Consider the following 9,572-nt stretch of genomic DNA (forward strand, 5'->3'; position numbering starts at 1 on the left):
CACCTCAGCATACAGATTCAGATTATCATTTTCCATTTTAAATTGGCTTCTTCAATTCAGTATTTTGTTTTAAAGCTTGGGTAAGTAATTCTGTTCAAAATCATTTTCTGTCATATTTGTATAACATTTCTTAACATCCTGACAGCATTCAAAATATTAAATGATTTGAGAAAAAAAACAAAATAAATCCATTGTCTCTGGCAGCCACAGGGCTGTAAAACTTCATCCAGTCAATTTAACCGGCCCACAATTTTGTATGGACAGACTACCTGTCAATCAATCTGCCCTTACCTGACCACCCTCCCCACCCTCTGCTGACTCCGCCCATCACTCATTCCGCGTGACAGGTGTAGTGCCGAGAAGAGACTGCTTGCCGAAAAACGACTGCCCCCGACGGGAACGCGCATCAGTTCAGAGGAAGTGGGCGTAGGTCTACTACGGGTCAGCTGGCAGACGTAGCACCGAGAGAAATGTATTTTTTACTGTGCAGTCCTGTAGCCCAAGTGAAGAGGCTACGGAAAAAGAATGGCGCAGATAAAAAAGTAACCTGACGATTTACACTTACTTCATTACATTTACTTAAGTAACTTTTTGGATAACTTGTACTTTTATGAGCATAATTATGAATACAATAATGCAGTATATATAGAACTGTATTCTAACTGTAACGGATTGCTTTACATTCTGCATAACATTCTCTGTGTTTGCCAGGTGCATGTACAGTGAATTTGGTCAATATCACTCCTTGCAATCCAGAGTTACAGGGTGCAGTCACTTTTTGGCAGGCTCTGCCGAAAAGTGACTGCACCCTGTAACTCTGGATTGGGAGGGGTTACATTCTCTGTCTTTTCAGCATTAATAGTAGAGGAAACCAGGTGCATGTACAGTGAATTTGGTCAATATCACTCCTTGCAATAAGGACTTACAGGGTGCAGTCACTTTTTGGCAGGCCCTGCCGAGAAGTGACTGCACCCTGTAACTCTGGATTGGGAGGGGTTACATTCACTGTCTTTTCAGCATTAATAGTAGAGGAAACCAGGTGCATGTACAGTGAATTTGGTCAATATCACTCCTTGCAATCCAGAGTTACAGGGTGCAGTCACTTTTTGGCAGGCCCTGCCGAAAAGTGACTGCACCCTGTAACTCTGGATTGGGAGGGGTTACATTCTCTGTCTTTTCAGCATTAATAGTAGAGGAAACCAGGTGCATGTACAGTGAATTTGGTCAATATCACTCCTTGCAATCCAGAGTTACAGGGTGCAGTCACTTTTTGGCAGGCCCTGCCGAAAAGCATGTACAGTGAATTTGGTCAATATCACTCCTTGCAATCCAGAGTTACAGGGTGCAGTCACTTTTTGGCAGGCTCTGCCGAAAAGTGACTGCACCTTGTAACTCTGGATTGGGAGGGGTTACATTCTCTGTCTTTTCAGCATTAATAGTAGAGGAAACCAGGTGCATGTACAGTGAATTTGGTCAATATCACTCCTTGCAATCCAGAGTTACAGGGTGCAGTCACTTTTTGGCAGGCCCTGCCGAAAAGCATGTACAGTGAATTTGGTCAATATCACTCCTTGCAATCCAGAGTTACAGGGTGCAGTCACTTTTTGGCAGGCTCTGCCGAAAAGTGACTGCACCTTGTAACTCTGGATTGGGAGGGGTTACATTCTCTGTCTTTTCAGCATTAATAGTAGAGAAAACCAGGTGCATGTACAGTGAATTTGGTCAATATCACTCCTTGCAATTAGGACTTACAGGGTGCAGTCACTTTTCGGCAGGCCCTGCCGAAAAATGACTGCACCCTGTAACTCTGGATTGGGAGGGGTTACATTCTCTGTCTTTTCAGCATTAATAGTAGAGGAATCCAGGTGCATGTACAGTGAATTTGGTCAATATCACTCCTTGCAATCCAGAGTTACAGGGTGCAGTCACTTTTTGGCAGGCTCTGCCGAAAGGTGACTGCACCCTGTAACTCTGGATTGGGAGGGGTTACATTCTCTGTCTTTTCAGCATTAATAGTAGAGGAAACCAGGTGCAGGTACAGTGAATTTGGTCAATATCACTCCTTGCAATCCAGAGTTACAGGGTGCAGTCACTTTTTGGCAGGCCCTGCCGAAAAGTGACTGCACCCTGTAACTCTGGATTGGGAGGGGTTACATTCTCTGTCTTTTCAGCATTAATAGTAGAGGAAACCAGGTGCATGTACAGTGAATTTGGTCAATATCACTCCTTGCAATAAGGACTTACAGGGTGCAGTCACTTTTTGGCAGGCCCTGCCGAAAAGTGACTGCACCCTGTAACTCTGGATTGGGAGGGGTTACATTCTCTGTCTTTTCAGCATTAATAGTAGAGGAAACCAGGTGCATGTACAGTGAATTTGGTCAATATCACTCCTTGCAATAAGGACTTACAGGGTGCAGTCACTTTTTGGCAGGCCCTGCCGAAAAGTGACTGCACCCTGTAACTCTGGATTGGGAGGGGTTACATTCTCTGTCTTTTCAGCATTAATAGTAGAGGAAACCAGGTGCATGTACAGTGAATTTGGTCAATATCACTCCTTGCAATCCAGAGTTACAGGGTGCAGTCACTTTTTGGCAGGCCCTGCCGAAAAGCATGTACAGTGAATTTGGTCAATATCACTCCTTGCAATCCAGAGTTACAGGGTGCAGTCACTTTTTGGCAGGCTCTGCCGAAAAGTGACTGCACCTTGTAACTCTGGATTGGGAGGGGTTACATTCTCTGTCTTTTCAGCATTAATAGTAGAGGAAACCAGGTGCATGTACAGTGAATTTGGTCAATATCACTCCTTGCAATTAGGACTTACAGGGTGCAGTCACTTTTCGGCAGGCCCTGCCGAAAAATGACTGCACCCTGTAACTCTGGATTGGGAGGGGTTACATTCTCTGTCTTTTCAGCATTAATAGTAGAGGAATCCAGGTGCATGTACAGTGAATTTGGTCAATACCACTCCTTGCAATCCAGAGTTACAGGGTGCAGTCACTTTTTGGCAGGCCCTGCCGAAAAGTGACTGCACCCTGTAACTCTGGATTCGGAGGGGTTACATTCTCTGTCTTTTCAGCATTAATAGTAGAGGAAACCAGGTGCATGTACAGTGAATTTGGTCAATATCACTCCTTGCAATAAGGACTTACAGGGTGCAGTCACTTTTTGGCAGGCTCTGCCGAAAAGTGACTGCACCCTGTAACTCTGGATTGGGAGGGGTTACATTCTCTGTCTTTTCAGCATTAATAGTAGAGGAAACCAGGTGCATGTACAGTGAATTTGGTCAATATCACTCCTTGCAATCCAGAGTTACAGGGTGCAGTCACTTTTTGGCAGGCCCTGCCGAAAAGTGACTGCACCCTGTAACTCTGGATTGGGAGGGGTTACATTCTCTGTCTTTTCAGCATTAATAGTAGAGGAAACCAGGTGCATGTACAGTGAATTTGGTCAATATCACTCCTTGCAATCCAGAGTTACAGGGTGCAGTCACTTTTTGGCAGGCCCTGCTGAAAAGTGACTGCACCCTGTAACTCTGGATTGGGAGGGGTTACATTCTCTGTCTTTTCAGCATTAATAGGAGAGGAAACCAGGTGCATGTACAGTGAATTTGGTCAATATCACTCCTTGCAATCCAGAGTTACAGGGTGCAGTCACTTTTTGGCAGGCCCTGCCGAAAAGTGACTGCACCCTGTAACTCTGGATTGGGAGGGGTTACATTCTCTGTCTTTTCAGCATTAGTAGTAGAGGAAACCAGGTGCATGTACAGTGAATTTGGTCAATATCACTCCTTGCAATCCAGAGTTACAGGGTGCAGTCACTTTTTGGCAGGCTCTGCCGAAAAGTGACTGCACCCTGTAACTCTGGATTGGGAGGGGTTACATTCTCTGTCTTTTCAGCATTAATAGTAGAGGAAACCAGGTGCATGTACAGTGAATTTGGTCAATACCACTCCTTGCAATCCAGAGTTACAGGGTGCAGTCACTTTTTGGCAGGCCCTGCCGAAAAGTGACTGCACCCTGTAACTCTGGATTGGGAGGGATTACATTCTCTGTCTTTTCAGCATTAATAGTAGAGGAAACCAGGTGCATGTACAGTGAATTTGGTCAATATCACTCCTTGCAATCCAGAGTTACAGGGTGCAGTCACTTTTTGGCAGGCCCTGCCGAAAAGCATGTACAGTGAATTTGGTCAATATCACTCCTTGCAATCCAGAGTTACAGGGTGCAGTCACTTTTTGGCAGGCTCTGCCGAAAAGTGACTGCACCTTGTAACTCTGGATTGGGAGGGGTTACATTCTCTGTCTTTTCAGCATTAATAGTAGAGAAAACCAGGTGCATGTACAGTGAATTTGGTCAATATCACTCCTTGCAATTAGGACTTACAGGGTGCAGTCACTTTTCGGCAGGCCCTGCCGAAAAATGACTGCACCCTGTAACTCTGGATTGGGAGGGGTTACATTCTCTGTCTTTTCAGCATTAATAGTAGAGGAAACCAGGTGCATGTACAGTGAATTTGGTCAATATCACTCCTTGCAATCCAGAGTTACAGGGTGCAGTCACTTTTTGGCAGGCTCTGCCGAAAAGTGACTGCACCCTGTAACTCTGGATTGGGAGGGGTTACATTCTCTGTCTTTTCAGCATTAATAGTAGAGGAAACCAGGTGCATGTACAGTGAATTTGGTCAATATCACTCCTTGCAATAAGGACTTACAGGGTGCAGTCACTTTTTGGCAGGCCCTGCCGAGAAGTGACTGCACCCTGTAACTCTGGATTGGGAGGGGTTACATTCACTGTCTTTTCAGCATTAATAGTAGAGGAAACCAGGTGCATGTACAGTGAATTTGGTCAATATCACTCCTTGCAATCCAGAGTTACAGGGTGCAGTCACTTTTTGGCAGGCCCTGCCGAAAAGTGACTGCACCCTGTAACTCTGGATTGGGAGGGGTTACATTCTCTGTCTTTTCAGCATTAATAGTAGAGGAAACCAGGTGCATGTACAGTGAATTTGGTCAATATCACTCCTTGCAATCCAGAGTTACAGGGTGCAGTCACTTTTTGGCAGGCCCTGCCGAAAAGCATGTACAGTGAATTTGGTCAATATCACTCCTTGCAATCCAGAGTTACAGGGTGCAGTCACTTTTTGGCAGGCTCTGCCGAAAAGTGACTGCACCTTGTAACTCTGGATTGGGAGGGGTTACATTCTCTGTCTTTTCAGCATTAATAGTAGAGGAAACCAGGTGCATGTACAGTGAATTTGGTCAATATCACTCCTTGCAATCCAGAGTTACAGGGTGCAGTCACTTTTTGGCAGGCCCTGCCGAAAAGCATGTACAGTGAATTTGGTCAATATCACTCCTTGCAATCCAGAGTTACAGGGTGCAGTCACTTTTTGGCAGGCTCTGCCGAAAAGTGACTGCACCTTGTAACTCTGGATTGGGAGGGGTTACATTCTCTGTCTTTTCAGCATTAATAGTAGAGAAAACCAGGTGCATGTACAGTGAATTTGGTCAATATCACTCCTTGCAATTAGGACTTACAGGGTGCAGTCACTTTTCGGCAGGCCCTGCCGAAAAATGACTGCACCCTGTAACTCTGGATTGGGAGGGGTTACATTCTCTGTCTTTTCAGCATTAATAGTAGAGGAATCCAGGTGCATGTACAGTGAATTTGGTCAATATCACTCCTTGCAATCTAGAGTTACAGGGTGCAGTCACTTTTTGGCAGGCTCTGCCGAAAGGTGACTGCACCCTGTAACTCTGGATTGGGAGGGGTTACATTCTCTGTCTTTTCAGCATTAATAGTAGAGGAAACCAGGTGCAGGTACAGTGAATTTGGTCAATATCACTCCTTGCAATCCAGAGTTACAGGGTGCAGTCACTTTTTGGCAGGCCCTGCCGAAAAGTGACTGCACCCTGTAACTCTGGATTGGGAGGGGTTACATTCTCTGTCTTTTCAGCATTAATAGTAGAGGAAACCAGGTGCATGTACAGTGAATTTGGTCAATATCACTCCTTGCAATAAGGACTTACAGGGTGCAGTCACTTTTTGGCAGGCCCTGCCGAAAAGTGACTGCACCCTGTAACTCTGGATTGGGAGGGGTTACATTCTCTGTCTTTTCAGCATTAATAGTAGAGGAAACCAGGTGCATGTACAGTGAATTTGGTCAATATCACTCCTTGCAATAAGGACTTACAGGGTGCAGTCACTTTTTGGCAGGCCCTGCCGAAAAGTGACTGCACCCTGTAACTCTGGATTGGGAGGGGTTACATTCTCTGTCTTTTCAGCATTAATAGTAGAGGAAACCAGGTGCATGTACAGTGAATTTGGTCAATATCACTCCTTGCAATCCAGAGTTACAGGGTGCAGTCACTTTTTGGCAGGCCCTGCCGAAAAGCATGTACAGTGAATTTGGTCAATATCACTCCTTGCAATCCAGAGTTACAGGGTGCAGTCACTTTTTGGCAGGCTCTGCCGAAAAGTGACTGCACCTTGTAACTCTGGATTGGGAGGGGTTACATTCTCTGTCTTTTCAGCATTAATAGTAGAGGAAACCAGGTGCATGTACAGTGAATTTGGTCAATATCACTCCTTGCAATTAGGACTTACAGGGTGCAGTCACTTTTCGGCAGGCCCTGCCTGCACCCTGTAACTCTGGATTGGGAGGGGTTACATTCTCTGTCTTTTCAGCATTAATAGTAGAGGAATCCAGGTGCATGTACAGTGAATTTGGTCAATACCACTCCTTGCAATCCAGAGTTACAGGGTGCAGTCACTTTTTGGCAGGCCCTGCCGAAAAGTGACTGCACCCTGTAACTCTGGATTCGGAGGGGTTACATTCTCTGTCTTTTCAGCATTAATAGTAGAGGAAACCAGGTGCATGTACAGTGAATTTGGTCAATATCACTCCTTGCAATAAGGACTTACAGGGTGCAGTCACTTTTTGGCAGGCTCTGCCGAAAAGTGACTGCACCCTGTAACTCTGGATTGGGAGGGGTTACATTCTCTGTCTTTTCAGCATTAATAGTAGAGGAAACCAGGTGCATGTACAGTGAATTTGGTCAATATCACTCCTTGCAATCCAGAGTTACAGGGTGCAGTCACTTTTTGGCAGGCCCTGCCGAAAAGTGACTGCACCCTGTAACTCTGGATTGGGAGGGGTTACATTCTCTGTCTTTTCAGCATTAATAGTAGAGGAAACCAGGTGCATGTACAGTGAATTTGGTCAATATCACTCCTTGCAATCCAGAGTTACAGGGTGCAGTCACTTTTTGGCAGGCCCTGCTGAAAAGTGACTGCACCCTGTAACTCTGGATTGGGAGGGGTTACATTCTCTGTCTTTTCAGCATTAATAGGAGAGGAAACCAGGTGCATGTACAGTGAATTTGGTCAATATCACTCCTTGCAATCCAGAGTTACAGGGTGCAGTCACTTTTTGGCAGGCCCTGCCGAAAAGTGACTGCACCCTGTAACTCTGGATTGGGAGGGGTTACATTCTCTGTCTTTTCAGCATTAGTAGTAGAGGAAACCAGGTGCATGTACAGTGAATTTGGTCAATATCACTCCTTGCAATCCAGAGTTACAGGGTGCAGTCACTTTTTGGCAGGCTCTGCCGAAAAGTGACTGCACCCTGTAACTCTGGATTGGGAGGGGTTACATTCTCTGTCTTTTCAGCATTAATAGTAGAGGAAACCAGGTGCATGTACAGTGAATTTGGTCAATACCACTCCTTGCAATCCAGAGTTACAGGGTGCAGTCACTTTTTGGCAGGCCCTGCCGAAAAGTGACTGCACCCTGTAACTCTGGATTGGGAGGGATTACATTCTCTGTCTTTTCAGCATTAATAGTAGAGGAAACCAGGTGCATGTACAGTGAATTTGGTCAATATCACTCCTTGCAATCCAGAGTTACAGGGTGCAGTCACTTTTTGGCAGGCCCTGCCGAAAAGCATGTACAGTGAATTTGGTCAATATCACTCCTTGCAGTCCAGAGTTACAGGGTGCAGTCACTTTTTGGCAGGCTCTGCCGAAAAGTGACTGCACCTTGTAACTCTGGATTGGGAGGGGTTACATTCTCTGTCTTTTCAGCATTAATAGTAGAGAAAACCAGGTGCATGTACAGTGAATTTGGTCAATATCACTCCTTGCAATTAGGACTTACAGGGTGCAGTCACTTTTCGGCAGGCCCTGCCGAAAAATGACTGCACCCTGTAACTCTGGATTGGGAGGGGTTACATTCTCTGTCTTTTCAGCATTAATAGTAGAGGAATCCAGGTGCATGTACAGTGAATTTGGTCAATATCACTCCTTGCAATCCAGAGTTACAGGGTGCAGTCACTTTTTGGCAGGCTCTGCCGAAAGGTGACTGCACCCTGTAACTCTGGATTGGGAGGGGTTACATTCTCTGTCTTTTCAGCATTAATAGTAGAGGAAACCAGGTGCAGGTACAGTGAATTTGGTCAATATCACTCCTTGCAATCCAGAGTTACAGGGTGCAGTCACTTTTTGGCAGGCCCTGCCGAAAAGTGACTGCACCCTGTAACTCTGGATTGGGAGGGGTTACATTCTCTGTCTTTTCAGCATTAATAGTAGAGGAAACCAGGTGCATGTACAGTGAATTTGGTCAATATCACTCCTTGCAATAAGGACTTACAGGGTGCAGTCACTTTTTGGCAGGCCCTGCCGAACAGTGACTGCACCCTGTAACTCTGGATTGGGAGGGGTTACATTCTCTGTCTTTTCAGCATTAATAGTAGAGGAAACCAGGTGCATGTACAGTGAATTTGGTCAATATCACTCCTTGCAATAAGGACTTACAGGGTGCAGTCACTTTTTGGCAGGCCCTGCCGAAAAGTGACTGCACCCTGTAACTCTGGATTGGGAGGGGTTACATTCTCTGTCTTTTCAGCATTAATAGTAGAGGAATCCAGGTGCATGTACAGTGAATTTGGTCAAAATCACTCCTTGCAATCCAGAGTTACAGGGTGCAGTCACTTTTTGGCAGGCTCTGCCGAAAGGTGACTGCACCCTGTAACTCTGGATTGGGAGGGGTTACATTCTCTGTCTTTTCAGCATTAATAGTAGAGGAAACCAGGTGCAGGTACAGTGAATTTGGTCAATATCACTCCTTGCAATCCAGAGTTACAGGGTGCAGTCACTTTTTGGCAGGCCCTGCCGAAAAGTGACTGCACCCTGTAACTCTGGATTGGGAGGGGTTACATTCTCTGTCTTTTCAGCATTAATAGTAGAGGAAACCAGGTGCATGTACAGTGAATTTGGTCAATATCACTCCTTGCAATAAGGACTTACAGGGTGCAGTCACTTTTTGGCAGGCCCTGCCGAACAGTGACTGCACCCTGTAACTCTGGATTGGGAGGGGTTACATTCTCTGTCTTTTCAGCATTAATAGTAGAGGAAACCAGGTGCATGTACAGTGAATTTGGTCAATATCACTCCTTGCAATAAGGACTTACAGGGTGCAGTCACTTTTTGGCAGGCCCTGCCGAAAAGTGACTGCACCCTGTAACTCTGGATTGGGAGGGGTTACATTCTCTGTCTTTTCAGCATTAATAGTAGA

This window comes from Pagrus major, chromosome 23 (genome assembly GCF_040436345.1).
Source record: "Pagrus major chromosome 23, Pma_NU_1.0".
Taxonomy (NCBI): Eukaryota; Metazoa; Chordata; class Actinopteri; order Spariformes; family Sparidae; genus Pagrus; species Pagrus major.